Below are 17,988 nucleotides of genomic sequence, written 5' to 3'. Positions count from 1 at the left end.
TCAGCTAAGCCTGTGGTCCATCTGTCTTTAGGTACAATGCCTATTCTTGACATGAGTCAAGCCAGCAAGGCTAGCTTCAAGAAAGAACTCGTTCCCCAGGGCAGCATCACATACAAGATCTTCAGCAGTGGTCATGGTAGTGAGAGTTGCCACCAACAATGACCTTAGAAAAGTCAAAAGTGGAAAAACAGTCTTTAACCTCTTCTTGGCAATTGACATCTTCCTTGTTTCTGCCCCGCAAGAAACCATGATACTCTCTGGTACCGAAAGCCCCACCCTGCTTTCCCCAGAGTCCTCTGCCAAGTGGCCCTGGCTCCACATTGCTTCTCTTCTTCCCCACACCCTCCCAACGATGACACATTTCTTTCTCAGATAGCTATTAGGAGGAAACCCATGTAAGTAAAATCATTAATACAATGATGTACATGACCGATATATAAGCCTCCCAGGAATGGATTTTATTTTTTGAGAGTAGCTTTTTAACCCACTTAAAACTCTAATTAACTGACTAGAGGATTGATTGAGTAATAGATTGTGGGTGTGGGTAGCGCAGAGCCAGAGATTTTTTAACAATGGCACTTCCTCTGGTGTCTCTTGAATGCCTTTAAGGACAACTTTGTCATCCATCAAAGGCCAAGGATCTGGCAATTTGACATTGAACTTCTAAAAATTTACAACCATTGCCCTAGTGGTATGTGCAACAGACTGGAGTCACTTAAGCCAGTGACCTCTCTAAACCTCAACCTTAATTCATAAAGGGGAATAACAATAGAAGTTACTTGAGGAAATTTGGATATGAAAGTCATTGGCATATACTTTCTCTTCCCTCTTTTTCTATCATTCATCCTCCTTCGTTCACACTCTTGTTCAATGTAACAACCAATTTCATGCTTGAAACTGAACCTCCTTAGCTGGGCACAGTGGCTCATGCCTGTAATCCCAGCACTTTGAGAGGCTGAGGTGGGCGGATCACAAGATCAGGAGATCGAGACCATCATGGCTAACACAGTGAAACCCCGTCTCTACTAAAAATACAAAAATTAGCTGGGTGTGGTGGCGGGCGCCTGTAGGCCCAGTTACTCGGGAGGCTGAAGCAGGAGAAGGGCGTCAACTTGGGAGACGGAGCTTGCAGTGAGCCAAGATCCCGCCACTGCACTCCAGCCTGGGTGACAGAGCAAGACTCTGTCTCAAAAAAAAAAAAAAAAAAAAAAGAAATCGAACATCCTTAAAAGCACTTTTCATCCTACACTGCCTGCAGTTGCTCTGTTTCTGGACAGTACAGAGCATTGTCTTATGTATCATTCTACTGTCCACCTTCCATACAAATCTTTCCCATTGGTATTGTCTCATAATTAAGGCTATCAGTCTGCTGGTAGGCTAGTTTTGCCAAGAAATTACATGTGGGGTACTCACTGCTCATCGCTTAAGAGTTATTACGTTGGTGCCATTAAAAGTAATGGCAAAACCGCAATTACTTTTGCACCAACTTAATACATGGCACATGCCACCTGCTCAAGACTGCTTTGTCCTACATCACCTTGCCAATAGGAATAGAATTGTCAGCAGCATTCATCAAGGGGAAACATCTTTTGATTATTTAAATAGGTTCTATATACTTTGTGTATTAAGGCCCAAATTATGCTTTACTTTCTCTTATGTATAGTTGGGTTTCAGAGTTGAGCATTTGGGTAATTTTGAGCTTCTCAATAAATAATTTCCAAATTTTGAATATATTTAAAAATAATATACAATAGTGACAGAGTACTTTGGTTGGACTAACCCTCCCAAACAATAATTATGACATCTGGGAAACATTATTTATAAAAACAACTATGAGAAAGCTCTGAAAAAGAACCCGAAGCTTCGAGAAATTAGACAGGGATCTGCTGTGGTAAGACTCACTCATTTGCAGGAGCTTTTTGCTTTCATTCACTTCCTGATCTGTGCACAGCTTAAGGACAGCAGAAATTCACAGCATCAGTGGGTTGACTAGTCAGATGCAAACAACACATTTTATACAGTGGAAGAACAATACATATAACGCCTTCTAATAATCGCAGAGGCCATGCTGGGCATGGTGGCTAATGCCTGTAATCCCAGCATTTTGGGAGGCCAAGACAGGTGGATTGCCTGAGGTCGAGAGTTTAAGACCAACCTGGCCCAAATGGTGAAACCCTGTCTCTACTAAAAATACAAAAATTAGCTGGATGTGGTGGCATGTGCCTATAATCCCAGCTACTTGGGAGACTGAGGCATAAGAATCACTTGAACCTGGGAGGTAGAGGTTGCAGTGAACCAAGATGGTGCCACTGGACTCCAGCCTGGGTGACAGAGTGAGATTCCATATCAAAAAAAATTATTAATAACAGTACAGGCCAGAATAAAATGGAATAACATCTTTAAAGAACAGAAAGGAAAAAAATAATTCATTCACTGGAGAATTCTATCCAACATTTAACAAAGTAATAATACCAGCTTTAGACAAAATCCTTTAGAAAATAGAGGGAGGAGAAATATTCTTCTTTTAGTAGGCCACATCTTCTTTTAGTAGGCCAGTAAAACCCTGATACCAAAATCTGACAAAAGCATTAAATGAAAAGAAAATTAAAGATCACTATATGTCATCAACAAGACACAATAATTCTGAACAAAATGATACATCATGATAAAGCAGGTTTTCTCCAAGAATGCAAGGTTGGTTTAATATTTAAAAATCAAACAGATCTTGGTTCCAAGATGGCCGAATAGGAACAGCTCCAGGCTACAGCTCCCAGTGTGAATGACACAGAAGACGGGTAATTTCTGCATTTCCAACTGAGGTACCAGGTTCATCTCACTGGGGCATGGCGGACAGTGGGGGCAGGACAGTGGGTGCAGCCTACCGAGCGAGAGCTGAAGCAGAGCAAGGCATCACCTCACCTGGGAAGCACAAGGGGTAAGGGAATTCCCTTCCCTAGCCAAGGGAAACTGTGACACACAGCACCTGGAAAATCAGGTCACTCCCACCCTAATACGGCACTTTTCCAAGGATCTTAGCAAATGGCACACCACGAGATTATATCCTTCACCTGGCTCGGAGGGTCCCACACCCTCGGGGCCTCCCTCATTGCTAGCACAGCAGTCTGAGATCTAGCTGCAAGGCAACAGCGAGGCTGGTGAAGGGGCGTCCACCATTGCTGAGACTTGAGTAGGTAAACAAAATGGCTGGAAAGCTCGAACTGGGGGGAGCCCACCGCAGCTCAAGGAGGCCTGCCTGCCTCTGTAGACTCCACCTCTGGGGACAGGGCATAGCCAAACAAAAGGCAGTAGAAATCTCTGCAGATTTAAATGTCCCTGTCTGACAGCTTTGAAGAGAGTAGTGGTTCTCCCAGCATGGAGTTTGAGATCTGAGAATGGACAGACTGCCTCCTCAAGTGGGTCCCTTGCCCCCGAGTAGGCTAACTGAGAGGCACACCCCAGTAGGGGCAGACTGACACCTCACATGGCCAGGTACCCCTCTGAGACAAAGCTTCCAGAGAAACAATCAGGCGGCAACATTTGCTGTTCAGCAATATTCACTCTTCTGCAGCCTCCACTGCTGATACCCAGGCAAACAGGGGCTGGAGTGGACCTCCAGCAAAAACTCCAACAGACCTGCAGCTAAGGGTCCTGACTGTTGGAAGGAAAACTAACAAACAGAAAGGACATCCACACCAAAACCCCATCTGTATGTCACCATCATCAAAGACCAAATGTAGGTAAAACCACAAAGATGGGGAAAACACAGAGCAGAAAAGCTGAAAATTCTAAAAATCAGAGCGCCTCTCCCCCTCCAAAGAAACGCAGCTCCTTGCCAGCAACAGAACAAAGCTGAAGGAGAATGACTTTGACGAGTTGAGAGAAGGTTTCAGATGATCAAACTTCTCCGAGCTAAAGGAGGAAGTTCAAACCCATCACAAAGAAGCTAAAAACCTTGAAAAAAGATTAGACGAATGGCTAACTAGAATAACCAGCATAGAGAAGTCCTTAAATGACCTGATAGAGCTGAAAACTGTGGCACAAGATCTACATGACAAATGCACAAGCTGCAGTAACTGATTCCATCAACTGGAAGAAAGGGTATCAGTGATTGAAGATCAAATGAATGAAATGAAGCAAGAAGAGAAGTTTAGAGAAAAAAGAGTAAAAAGAAATGAACAAAGCCTCCAAGAAATATGGGACTATGTGAAAAGACCAAATCTACGTCTGACTGGTGTACCTGAAAGTGATGGGGAGAATGGAACCAAGTTGGAAAACACTCTTCAGGATATTATCCAGGAGAACTTCCCAACCTAGCGAGGCAGGCCAACATTCAAATTCAGGAAATATAGAGAAGGCCACAAACATACTCCTCGAGAAGAACAACTCCAAGACACGTAATTGTCAGATTCACCAAAGTTGAAATGAAGGAAAAAATGTTAAAGGCAGCCAGAGATAAAGGTCAGGTTACCCATAAAGGGAAGCCCATCAGACTAACAGTGGATCTCTCAGCAGAAACTCTATAAGCCAGAAAAGAGTGGGGACCAATACTTAAAGAAAAGAATTTTCAACCCAGAATTTCATATCCAGCCAAAGTAAGTTTCATAAGTGAAGGAGAAATAAAATCCTTTACGGACAAACAAATGCTGAGAGATTTTGTCACCACCAGGCCTGCCCTACAAGAGCTCCTGAAGGAAGCACTAAACATGGAAAGGAACAACCGGTACCAGCCACTGCAAAAACATGCCAAAATGTAAAGACCGTCGATGCTAGGAAGAAACTGTATCAGCTAAAGAGCAAAATAGCCAGCTAACATCATAACGACAGGATCAAATTCACACATAACAATATTAACCTTAAATGTAAATGGGATAAATGCTTCAATTAAAAGACACAGACTGGCAAATTGAATAAAGAGTCAAGACCCATTGGTGTGCTGTATTCAGGAGACCCATCTCACGTGCAGAGACACACACAGGCTCAAAATAAAGGGATGGAGGATGCTCTACCAAGCAAATGGAAAGCAAAAAAAGGCAGGGGTTGCAATATCCTAGTCTCTGATAAAACAGACTTCAAACCAACAAAGATCAAAAGAGGCAAAGAAGTCCATTACATAATGGTAAAGGGATCAATTCAACAAGAAGAGCTAACTATCCTAAATATATATGCACCCAATACAGGAGCACCCAGATTCATAAAGCAAGTCCTTAGAGACTTACAAAGGGGCTTAGACGCCCACACAATAATAGTGGAGACTTTACTACCCCACTGTCAACATTAGACAGATCAACGAGACAGAAAGTTAACAAGGATATCCAGGAATTGAACTAAACTCTGCACCAAGTGGACCTAATAGACATCTATAGAACTCTCCACCCCAAATCAATAGAATATACATTCTTCTCAGCACCACATCGCACTTATTCCAAAATTGACCACATAGTTGGAAGTAAAGTGCTCCTCGGCAAATGTACAAGAACAGAAATTATAACAAACTGTCTCTCAGACCACAGTGCAATCAAACTAGAACTCAGGACTAAGAAACTCAATCAAAACTGCTCAACTACATGGAAACTGAACAACCTGCTCCTGAATGACTACTGGGTACATAACGAAATGAAGGCAGAAATAAAGATGTTCTTTGAAACCAATAAGAACAAAGATACAACATACCAGAATCTCTGGGACACATTTAAAGCAGTGTGTAGAGGGAAATTTATAGCACTAAATGCCCACAAGAGAAAGCAGAAAAGATCTAAAATTGACACCCTAACATCACAATGAAAAGAACTAGAGAAGCAAGAGCAAACAAATTCAAAAGCTAGCAGAAGGCAAGAAATAACTAAGATCAGAGCAGAACTGAAGGAGATAGAGACACAAAAAACCCTTCAAAAAATCAATGAATCCAGGAGCTGGTTTTTTGAAAAGATCAACAAAATTGATAGACCGCTAACAAGACTAATAAGAAAAGAGAGAAGAATCAAATAGACACAATAAAAAATGATAAAGGGGATATCACCACTGACCCCACAGAAATACAAACTACCATCAGAGAATACTATAAACACCTCTACACAAATAAACTAGAAAACCTAGAAGAAATGGATAATTTCCTGAACACATACACTCTCCCAAGATGAAACCAGGAAGAAGCTGAATCCCTGAATAGACCAATAGCAGGTTCTGAAATTGAGGCAATAATAGCCTACCAACCAAAAAAAGTCCAGGACCAGATGGATTCACAGCCGAATTCTACCAGAGATACCAGAGGTGCTGGTACCATTACTTCTGAAACTACTCCAATCAATAGAAAAAGAGGGAATCCTCCCTAACTCATTTTATGAGGCCAACATCATCCTGATACCAAAACCTGACAGAGACACAACAAAAAAAGAGAATTTTAGACCAATATCCCTGATGAACATCGATACAAAAATCCTCAGTGAAATACTGGCAGACCAAATCCCCAAATCCATCAAAAAGTGTATCCACCATGATCAAGTCTGCTTCATCCCTGGGATGCAAGGCTGGTTTAACATATACAAATCAATAAATGTAATCCAGCATATAAACAGAACCAAAGACGAAAACCAAATGATTATCTCAATAAATGCACAAAAGGCCTTTGACAAAATTCAACAGCCCTTCATGCTAAAAACTCTCAATAAATTCGGTATTGATGGAACATATCTCAAAATAGTAAGTGCTATTTATGACAAACCTACAGCCAATACCATACTGAATGGGCAAAAACTGGGAGCATTTCCTTTGAAAACTGGCACAAGACAGGGATGCCCTCTCTCACCACTCCTATTCAACATAGTGTTGGAAGTTCTGGCCAGGGCAATCAGGCAGGAGAAAGAAAGGGTATTCAATTAGGAAAAGAGGAAGTCAAATTGTCCCTGTTTGCAGATGACATGATTGTGTATTTAGAAAACCCCATTGTCTCAGCCCAAATTCTCCTTAAGCTGATAAGCAACTTCAGCAAAGTCTCAGGATACAAATCAATGTGCAAAAATCACAAGCATTCCTCTACACCAATAACAGACAAACAGAGAGCCAAATGATGAGTGAACTCCCATTCACAATTGCTTCAAAGAGAATAAAATACCTAGGAATCCAACTTACAAGGGATGTGAAAGACCTCTTCAAGGAGAACTACAAACCACTGCTCAAGGAAATAAAAGAGGACACAAACAAATGGAAGAACATTCCATGCTCATGGATAGGAAGAATCAATATCGTGAAAATGGCCATACTGCCCAAGGTAATTTCTAGATTCAATGTCATCCCCATTAAGCTACCAATGACTTTCTTCACAGAATTGGAAAAAAACTACTTTAAAGTTCATATGGAACCAAAAAGAGCCCACATTGCCAAGACAATCCTAAGCCAAAAGAACAAAGCTGGAGGCTTCACGCTACTTGACTTCAAACTATACTACAAGGCTACAGTAACCAAAATAGCATGGTACTGTTACCAAAACAGAGATATAGACCAATGGAACAGAACAGAGCCCTCAGAAATAATACCACACATCTACAACCATCTGATCTTTGGCAAACCTGACAAAAACAAAAAATGGGGAAAGGATTCCCTATTTAATAAATAGTGCTGGGAAAGCTGGCTAGCCATATGTAGAAAGCTGAAACTGGATCCCTTCCTTACACCTTATATGAAAATTAATTCAAGATGGATTAGAGGCTTAAATGTTAGACCTAAAACCATAAAAACCCTAGAAGAAAACCTAGGTAATACCATTCAGGACATAGGCATGGGCAAGGACTTCATGTCTAAAATACCAAAAACAATGGCAACAAAAGCTAAAATTGACAAATGGGATCTAATTAAACTAAAGAGCTTCTGAACAGCAAAAGAAACTACCATCAGAGTGAACAGGCAACCTACAGAATGGGAGAAAATGTTTGCAAACTACTCATCTGACAAAGGGCTAATATCCAGAACCTACAAAGAACTCAAACAAATTTACAAGAAAAAAACAAACAACCCCATCAAAAAGTGGGTGAAGGTATGAACTTCTCAAAAGAAGACATTTATGCAACCAACAGACACATGAAAAAATGCTCATCATCACTGGCCATCAGAGAAATGCAAATCAAAACTACAATGAGATACCATCTCACACCCGTTAGAATGGCGATCATTAAAAAGTCAGGAAACAACAGGTGCTGGAGAAGATATGGAGAAATAGGAACACTTTTACACTGTTGGTGGGACTGTAAACTAGTTCAACCATTATGGAAGACAGTGTGGCAATTCCTCAAGGATCTAGAGCTAGAAATACCATTTGACCCAGCCATCCCACTACTGGGTATGTACCCAAAAGATTATAAATCATGCTGCTATAAAGACACATGCACATGTATGTTTACTGCAGCACTATTCACAGTAGCAAAGGCTTGGAACCAACCCAAATGTCCATCAATGACAGACTGGATTAAGAAAATGTGGCACATATACACCATGGAATACTATGCAGCCATAAAAAAGGATGAGTTCATGTCCTTTGTAGGGACATGGATGCAACTGGAAACCATCATTCTCAGCAAACTATCGCAAGAACAGAAAAGCAAACACCACATGTTCTCACTCATAGGTGGGAATTGAACAATGAGAACACTTGGACACAGGAAGGGGAACATCACACACCGGGGCCTGTCATGGGGTGGGGGGAGGGGGCGGGGGGAGGAATAGCATTAGGAGGAATACCTAATGTAAATGACGAGTTAATGGGTGCAGCACACCAACATGGCACATGTATACATAAGTAACAAACCTGCACATTGTTTACATGTACCCTAGAACTTAAAGTATAATAAAAAATAAAAATAAAATAAATAAAAATCCAACAAATGCATTCCTCCCAAGTAACAGAATAACAACACAGATTATCACAGTAGATACAGGAAAAGCATTTGACAGAACTTGACACTCATTCATAGTTTTTAAAAAAAACTCTGGAAACTTGGAATAGAAGATAACATCCTCAATCCGATAAAGGGCACCTATAAAAATTTATAACTAATACCTATATCTATTGTTGTAAAGATAAATACTCTAAGATTAGGGAATATCTGCTCTCACCATTTTTAGTCAATATGTACTGGAGGTGTTACCCATTGTTCTAATTGTTAAATAAAAATTAGAAAAATTAGAAACAAAGTAAACCTGTCTCTATTTGCAGATGTCATGATTGTTTACTTAAAAAACCCAAGGAATCAACAATAATAACAGCAAATATCTAAAACTAGAAAGTGAACTCCGCAAGACCTGAAGAAACAAAATCTATAAAGATATATAAGCATAAAAATTTATATTTCTCTATACTAGCAGGAAATAATTGGAAAATAACATAATAGCCCCAAATAAGTTTATTTATAACAGCAACAAATTATAAACTACTTAGGACTAAATTTAATGAAAGATCTCTACATGAATGTAAAACCTCTACACTGAAAACTGTAAAATATTGCTGAAGGAAATTAAGGAACCCCTAAATGAATGGTGAGTTATACTATGTTTATATACAAGATGACTTAATATTTTTAAGTTGTTAATTCTCCCACATTCTCAAATGTACATAAAAATGCAAAAGACCTAAAATAGCCAAAACATTAATGAATAAGAACAAAGGGCTTACCTACTGTGGCAGGCTGAATAATGGCTCCCTAAAGATGTTCATGTCCTAATACCCAGAACCTGTGACTATGTTACATTAATAGGCAAAAGACATTTTACAGATGCATTAAGAATCTTAAGATAGGAGAACACCCTGGGAGAACATGCTAGATTACTTGAGTAGAACAAATTCAAGTGTCTTTATAAGAGAGAAGCACTAAGAGTAGAGTCAGAGATGGAAATAAGATGACAGAAGCAGAGCTTGGAATGATGTAGTCACAAGCCAAGGAATGCAGGCAATCTTTAGAAACGGAAAGAAGCCTCAAGAAGGAACCAGTCCTGCCAACACTTTGGTTTTTGCCCCTAACACTCATCTCAGACTTCTGACCTCCAGAACCTTAAGTGAATATGTTGGTATTGTTTTAAGTCACAAAGTTTGTAATAGTTTGTACTAGCAAGTTACAATACTGATATGGTTTTGATGTGTGTCCCCACCCAAATTACATGTTGAATTTTAATCTCCAATGTTGGAGGAGGGGCCTTGTGACTGGACCATGGGGGTGGATTTCCAGTGGTTTAGCATCATCCCCCAGTGCTGTCTCATGATAGAGGTCTCATGAGATCTGGTTGCTTAAAAGTGTGTGGCACCTTCCCCCCATCTCTTCTCTTCCTCTTGCTCCAGCCATGTAAGATGTGCCTGTTTCCCCTTCTGCCATGATTGTAAGTTTCCTGAGGCCTCCCCAGTCACGCTTCTTGTACAGCCTGCAGAACTGTGAGCCAATTAAACCTCTTTTCTTTATAAATGACCCAGTCTCAGGTATTTGTTTACAGCAGTGTGAGAACAGACTAATACAGAAACTAACTCTTCTAACATATAAGACATATACTCTAATAGTAATATAGACAGTGTGATATTGGCAAAGAGATAGTCATATCAATCAATGAAAAATAATAGAATTCAGACATACAGCCTCACAAATACGGTCTATTGACTTTTCACAAAGGTGCCAAATAAATGAATGGGAAAAAAAAGTATTTTCAAAATGATGGTGGGATAACTGGATATCCACATTTAAGAAATAAACACTGACCTCAGATAATACACAAAAGTTATTTTGAGATGAATTATAGATATAAACATAAAGGCAAAAACTGCAAAGTATGTACAAGAAAACACAGGAAAATATCTTTACATCTTTGGAGTTGGCAAAAAATTGCTCAGACAGGATAAGGAAAGTGAAAACCACAAAAAAATTAACAAATTAGTCTTCACCAAAATTAAGATATTCTGCCTGTCAAAAGACACAAGATAGTTAATAGACAAACCACAGACTGAAAAATATTCATAAAACCTGTATCTGACAAAGATCTTGTATCAGGATATATAAAAGAACTCCTAAAATACAATAATAATAAAAAAGAACAGCCCAGTTTTTAAAAAAGGAAAACTGTTTGAACAGACACTTCACAGATGAAGATATACACACATAACTAATAGCATATGACAAAGCGATCAGCCTCATTACTCACCAGGGGAATGCCAATGGAAAGAGCAATGAGGTGCTACTATATATCCACAAGAGTGGCTACAATGTAAAAGGCAGATAAAGTGGAGTAACTGGAATTTTCATATGTTGATGTATAATGTGGAAGTTATATGTTGGACTCTAAAATGGTTCAACCACTTTGGAAAATGGTCTGACAGTGTCTTATGCACAGCATAGAGTTACCCTTTGACTTAGAAATTCCATTCCTAAGTATTTATTGAAAAGAAATGAAAACATGTCCACAAAAGGGCTTGTACAGAAATGTTCATAGCAACTTTTCTTCACAACAGCCAAAAGCTGGAAGCAACTCAATATCCATCAACCAGAGGATAGATGAGCAAAGTGCAGTATTTGCTTATCTAGTCCATTGTATTCTATAATGGAATACAACTCAGCAATGATAAAGGAGGAACTACTCAACAGCACCGACAACCCTCACAAATATTATGCTACGTGAAATTAGATTCAAAAAGTACACAGACAGTTCCATTTTGGTAAAGTTCTACAATAGGCCAAAATAATCAAGGTGAAAAAATGAAAGCAGTGACTTCCTCTGAATGGGGGACGATATAAAGGAGACATGAGGAAACTTTCTGGGGAAACAGAAATGTTCTCTATTGTAATGGGGTGTAGACTACATGTCAGTATTCATTTGTCAGAATTGTACAGTTAAGATTTGTGCACCCTCGTGGGTAGAAATTTTACCCAAAAGGACTAAGTAAAAATTATTTATTTGAGATGGAGTCTTGCTCTGTCACCCAGGCTAGAGTGCAGCGGTGCAATCTCAGCTCACTGCAACCTCCGCCTCCTGGGTTCAGGTGATTCTCCTGCCTCAGCCTCCGGAGTAGCTGGGATTATAGGTGCCCACCACCGCACCTGGCTAATTTTTGTATTTTTAGTAGAGACAGGGTTTCACCATCTTGGCCAGGCTGGTTTCCAACTCCCGACCTCATTATCCACCCGCCTTGGCCTCCCAAAATGCTGGGATTACAGGCATGAGCCACCGCACCCGGCCTATTTATTTTTTTGAGACGGAGTCTCACTCTGTCACCCAGGCTGGAGCTTACTGCAACCTCCGCCTCCTGGGTTCAAGCAATTCTCCTGTCTCAGCCTCCTGAGTAGCTAGGACTACAGGCATGTGCCAACACACTGGCTAATTTTTGTATTTTTAGTACAGACCAGGTTTTACCATGTTGGTCAGGCTGGTCTTGAACTCCTGACCTCAGGGGATCCACCCACCTCGGCCTCCCAAAGTGCTGGGATTACAGGCGTGAGCCACCATGCCCGGCCTAAGTAAAACTTATAATAACTGGATGTAAATGTGGGAGGGTGAAGGCGAGAGCTATAGATCAAAGAAGAATGGCAGAATATTGATAATTGTTGAGACTGAGGGTTGGCTAATGGGGGCTTATTCTACTCTTGTCCGCTTTGTAGGCACCGGAAATTTTTCCTAATAAATTTGTTTTAATAGTGATGTAGGCCAGGCCCAGTGGCTCACGCCTGTAATCCCAGCACTTTGGGAGGCCAAGGCGGGCAGATCACAAGGTCAGGAGATTGAGACCATCCTGGCCAACATGGTGAAACCCTGTCTCTATGCATGCCTGTAGTCCCAGCTACTCAGGAGGCTGAGGCAGGAGAATCGCTTGAACCCAGGAGGCGGAGGCTGCAGTGAGCCGAGATTGCACCACTGCACTCCAGCCTGGGCAACAGAGCGAAAAAAAAAAAAGTTATGTATAATTCCTTTTGACTACTATAAGACCCACTGAACATTATCTAGTATTTCTAATTAGCTGGAGGTTTAAAATGAGAAATTAAATGACTTACAGCATGAATATGTCTCTTTATTTCTTTGATCATTTTCATTTGTTTCAATGTACAGAAACAGAATAGAAGTCATTACTACAATGTGGTCTTGAGCTTTACAACTAACATTTCTTCAGAGAGTAGACAAAAGAATTTTGGTTTTACTTGAAAATTCACAAGCCTTCACATTAGCAAATTGTATAAGAATATGTTTAGTAAACTCAAAATATTAAACTAACTTAAAAAAATTCAACGAAATATAATACTTAAAAGTTTAAGATGGATTGCTGGTTGCAGTGGCTCATGCCTGTAATCCCAGCACTCTGGGAGGCCAAGGTGGGCAGATTGCTTGAGTCCAGGAGTTTGAGACCAGCCTGGGCAACATAGCGAAACCCCATTTCTACTAAAAATACAAAAAATTAGCTGGGCGTGGGGGTGCACGCCTGTAGTCCCAGCTACTCAGGAGGCTGAGGTGGGAGAAGCACCTGAGCCCAGGAGGTCAAGGCTGCAGTGAGCCAAGATCATGCCACTGCTCTCCAGCCTAGGCAACTGGACTGAGACCCTGTCTCAAAAACAAACAAAAAAAAGTGTTTAAGATGGAAATTTTATGTGTATTTTATCACAGTTTAAAAAAATTATGTAAGTTAAAAAAAATCCAAATGAAGGCTGAAATGGTTTTTTCTTTCATATCCTCAATATTTACTTTTATTGCTTTTTGAGGTCACATGGTATTCACTATTACAGTTCCTAGAAATAAAATACTTTGAAAAATATTTCATATAATTGTCCTCAAGTTCCCGAGAAGCAAAGATCTGGGATACCAATATTCCCTTAAATTTTAAAACATAAACGTTCCATGAACAGTTGATTCATCCGTAAACTTCTTCGTGAGTTTAATTTTAGCAGCTTGTTTTATATCAGCCTTTTTATTTCATAACTTAAACACCCCAATTTTGACAGGGGAACAAGAAGAATAAATAGGATGAGTTACATGTATAAAGAACACCTCAGTATAAATTCACTAACACAGTCTTTAGAGAAAGAGGTAGAATTGTAAAACTGGACTTTCATAACGTTCTGATTTGGATTTTCTTCAAGTGTGTACGCTTTCGTGCCGCAATGTCTCTAGCTGAGCTATTGGGGATGTTTTGTAATCTGTTTTCCGAGAACATGGTGGTTTTAGAAACAGAACAGATATTCCTCCAGGGCAGCTTTGGGCAACTAGGCAGCTGGAACAACTTGGCAGTCTTGGCCAGATACCAGGGCTACAGTGGGAGTTTCTGGGATGAATGAACACCCACCACTATTTTCTATCCTTGAATCACTTGGTTGGAGACATAAAGTCTTGAGAGAAAGCGTCTGATTGACTGAGCTTAGGTGTGAGCCTGCTCCTGGCTGCGTGGGGTGATAGGAAGTATCTGCCAGAAAGAACCTTCAGGAACCCTTTCAGCCTCCTTGGTGGCAGGTCAGATTATTTCCATTTACTGAACATAATGGAGGAAAGGAAATTCCACAAAATGAAATTGGCTGCTATTGTAGAGGGAGAATGGATGCTGGGTCCACTTCTGAGAGGGACAGTTGTTCAGAAGGGACTTTCTGAATATGGCCATGCTTTGTATCCATTTTATTTTCATGGATACACATCCACAGGCTGCTCAGGTCCAAGGAGGTGGCCACGCCTTATGTTCCTGTCTATCACAATCATTTTTATAGGGCTGGACACGGAAGTAGATCACAATGCTTTGGGTGGCACGTAATAGGAAAACTTCAACTTAACTGGCCTAATCATTACAGAAATGTAATGTATGTTCCGGTGAAGGTGGAGGAGTATTTCACATAAGAAGTAATTCTGAGATGGAACAAACACAGGGTGGTTAATTCAGTGGCCAAGTAATGTTATCAAGGATCCAGATTGATTCCATCTTTCTACTCTGCCATTCTAAGCGTGTCAGTCACTGGATGGCTGCAGCAGCTCTGGGCTTCAAATCCCCACACACCACTCTCCAGAGGCAGAACAAAGGAAGTACTGTGTCTTTGTGTCCCTTTATAAGAACTAAGAAATTTTTCCTGGAAATCCCTCAGCAAATGTGTCTTCATGAATCATTGGTCACACTGAGTCACATGCCTCTTCCATGAGGTAACATTAAGGAAATGGAATGTCACAACTGGCTTAATCAGGGTAGCTGGGAAGGGGGCAACCTTCCCGAAAGCTCATGGCCACAAAGAGTCAAATGGACAGCTGGACAAAGTTAGGTAAGATTTTGTTAGCAAATAGTGAACACTTGTCACATTTGTGGCTGACTATATTTGAGAAATTTCCCACTTTAGGAGTCCTGCCCACCAAAGAGGAAAACAGAATTCACCTTCCCAGTCAGCAGGCGTGTTTGGATAGAGGTATGTCACCCGGACTCCTCCAATCAGACACACCTGCATAATGCTTGAATTCAGAACGGAGAAAAGCATGGAATTAGGTGCCAGGCAGAATCCATGTTCCGGTGAAGGTGGAGGAGCACTGCAGAAAGACAGTCGACTTTTCGGAGACAGCTGAGTGGTAGCATCCTGTGCATAGCATCTGCGCTGTAGGCGGCAGCGGATGCAGGCCTCCGCTGGAGCAGCTTGGTAGGATAATTTGGGTATTGTTCCAGGTTATGTAGCCTTCCAGCCTTTATTTTCCAGCCTTCCTGGAAATTCTATGAGCTCCCTATGTTTCTGAAACAATTCCTTTCTGGCCTAAACTAGCTTGAGTGGGTTTTGTCGTTCATTACCAGGAATTCTGCAAGGAAGAAGTAGGCAAAACGGTGTCCACTACAGTAGGGGATCAATAGATACTTGACATTGCAAAACACCAGGGGGTTGTATGCTCTGTGGAGCACCACAATGTAGCACTCACAGACGATAAAGTATGAAGATGCCCCAGACATTATACCCTGATGCCAAAGTCGGCTTCCTTTCTGCCATTGTCTTCCTTGTGATGCCCACTCACCAAGCTTTCCCTGGAAGTCTGCCTGGTCTCTCCCCTTGAGCCTTGCCACCAAATGGCTTGACACCCTGAGAGTTCCTCCCACCCCTGCCTATAACTTAATACGGTGTGGAAGTAATCATAGACCAGCCCAACCAAGACAAGCCAAGCATAAATGTAAAAGTTTTTAAAAACAAAATGCTACAGAGTGACATAATGGGTTACAGAGACACAGAAGGGGGTGGGTGGAGGGTGCCGAGGGATAAAAAACGATATATTGGGTAGAACGTACACTACAGAGTCTCAGACTTCACCACTATACAATTCATTCATGTAACCAAAAGCCACTTGTACTCTAAAAACTACTGAAATAAAAAAATTTTAAAAACATGAAATGCTATGTATGCTTAACTTTGTATCCTCTTACATACGACCAAAAGGTAATGTACCTACCCTGCAATTAATTTAACATTTTTATAAAACAAAAAACATTACGGCAACATGAATGATACTTTAAATAGCAGAAGGAAAAACTGCATTTACAATTATGCTCCTCCCCCTGCCTCAACAGAACTATTTGTGCCTCTTAACATTGTGTCATTTGTATATCTCAATGCCTCTATTTTACCCTTACATTCATTAAATGGTTACAATGTATTTTACCTAACCACTACCACCTTCACTAGATGGTCAAGAAGCTTCCGGCTTGCAAATGTTCTTAGAGTAATTTTGTATTAAACAGGTGTAAAAGATTATGCTTCTTTGGATAATGCAAATCACTGAACCATGTAAATATTTCTAATAGCTTTGCATTGCTATTGGCAATGTAGGTGTGGATGAGTTTCACTACACCATCGCCAGCAATGGGTATGTTTCTAATATTCAATAGAAGCAAAATGGAAACTTATGCTGTTTTGTTCTGTAGATTTTAATATTATTGTTTTCCTGTGATTGTAAAGATGCCCTCATTCAGCATTGTCACAGAATCTTCGAAGACACAGGCTGAGCACCAGGCTCATGGGTTGTAACTGTGATAAAGATGTGCACATTATCAAGAACGTTTAGAAAGTGCCATGTGGTTTTCTTCAGGAGCTGGTTTTAGGCAGAATTAATCCTTTTAGAGGGTTATTATATTGGATTGTCCTAGTTATGTCAAAGGATGGCCTGGGGGAGGGGATTTCTTCATTTGTCTGAACTTTCAAATTTTCTGCTCAGTGCATAATGAAGAATGTTCACCAAATTTGTGGCAGTAAATGTAAACTGCATTCTTCACATTTGAAAAATCTGAAATAGATTAATGTTACAGAACTATAGCAGTTCTCTGTGACATCCCTTCCCAAAAATAGAATTGCTATTTTTTAGATAAATTATTCCTCCTTTTCCCTCTTCTTTTATCTGCTACAAATATAAGCAGTGACTTTAAAACAAAGAGCCATGAAAGAAATTTACATTTTGGCAAACATGACTTAATTTTGAATGCTAGGATAGGCTTTCTCACAGAAAGCCAGGGTCCTGAAAAGCAATGTTCTTTTTTGAACTGCATTTTGAAAAGGGAAATTAATTGTAATTCTTGCTTTTCCAGGCCGTGCCATCCCTGGGGAGGACAAACAAAAAGTAACAAAAATAATTTTTGGCTTCAAGCACCCAACAATGGAAATGGTGAAACCCATGTCCTCTAAGTCCTTTTGTTCCCTAGCAGAGGGCCCTCTGCCTACACGGTGCACCGTGGTGGCCATTTAATGTACTCCTGCTTGGTACCCACCTCTGCTCTGCCCCCTGGTGGCCACAGACACCATTGCTGCTGCCTCAGCACAGTTTGACCTTGCTGCTGCCAGGAGCCACCTCTCCTCTCATCACTGTCCCCACTCTCCTGCCATGCCTCAGGGGACTGCTGAAGCTGTTCTGGCAGAAGAGCAGTGGGCTTTGTTTCCTCAGCACATCATAGCAACCACTGTCTAATAAGCTCACACTCTCAGGATCTTACCGCCCCTTTTCCTGAAAAGCTCCACTCCGGCAACCCTGGCCCTGCATCATCGAAGGACA

General features: G+C 40.7%; 2 protein-coding genes across 18 annotated transcripts in view; one reads left to right on the top strand and one right to left on the bottom strand.

Moving 5' to 3' along the window:
• The window catches only part of SNX3 (sorting nexin 3), a 1,122,685-nt gene that overhangs the window by 599,169 nt on the left and 505,528 nt on the right, over positions 1-17,988 (bottom strand). The window contains exon 1 of one of the 17 annotated variants that reach the window (XM_050789185.1): positions 10,223-10,232. The exons of the other annotated variants lie outside the window; for them this stretch is intronic. The gene's annotated coding sequence lies outside the window, so the exon portion shown is untranslated. Of the gene's footprint in view, positions 1-10,222; positions 10,233-17,988 lie in introns of those variants that run through there. 17 annotated transcript variants of the gene reach the window in all.
• The window catches only part of ARMC2 (armadillo repeat containing 2), a 219,665-nt gene that overhangs the window by 61,808 nt on the left and 139,869 nt on the right, over positions 1-17,988 (top strand). The gene's annotated exons all lie outside the window — the stretch shown is intronic.

Source organism: Macaca thibetana, chromosome 4, assembly GCF_024542745.1.
Source record: "Macaca thibetana thibetana isolate TM-01 chromosome 4, ASM2454274v1, whole genome shotgun sequence".
Taxonomy (NCBI): Eukaryota; Metazoa; Chordata; class Mammalia; order Primates; family Cercopithecidae; genus Macaca; species Macaca thibetana.
Note: the sequence above shows the minus strand (reverse complement) of the source record. Positions and strands in the feature narration are given on the sequence as shown.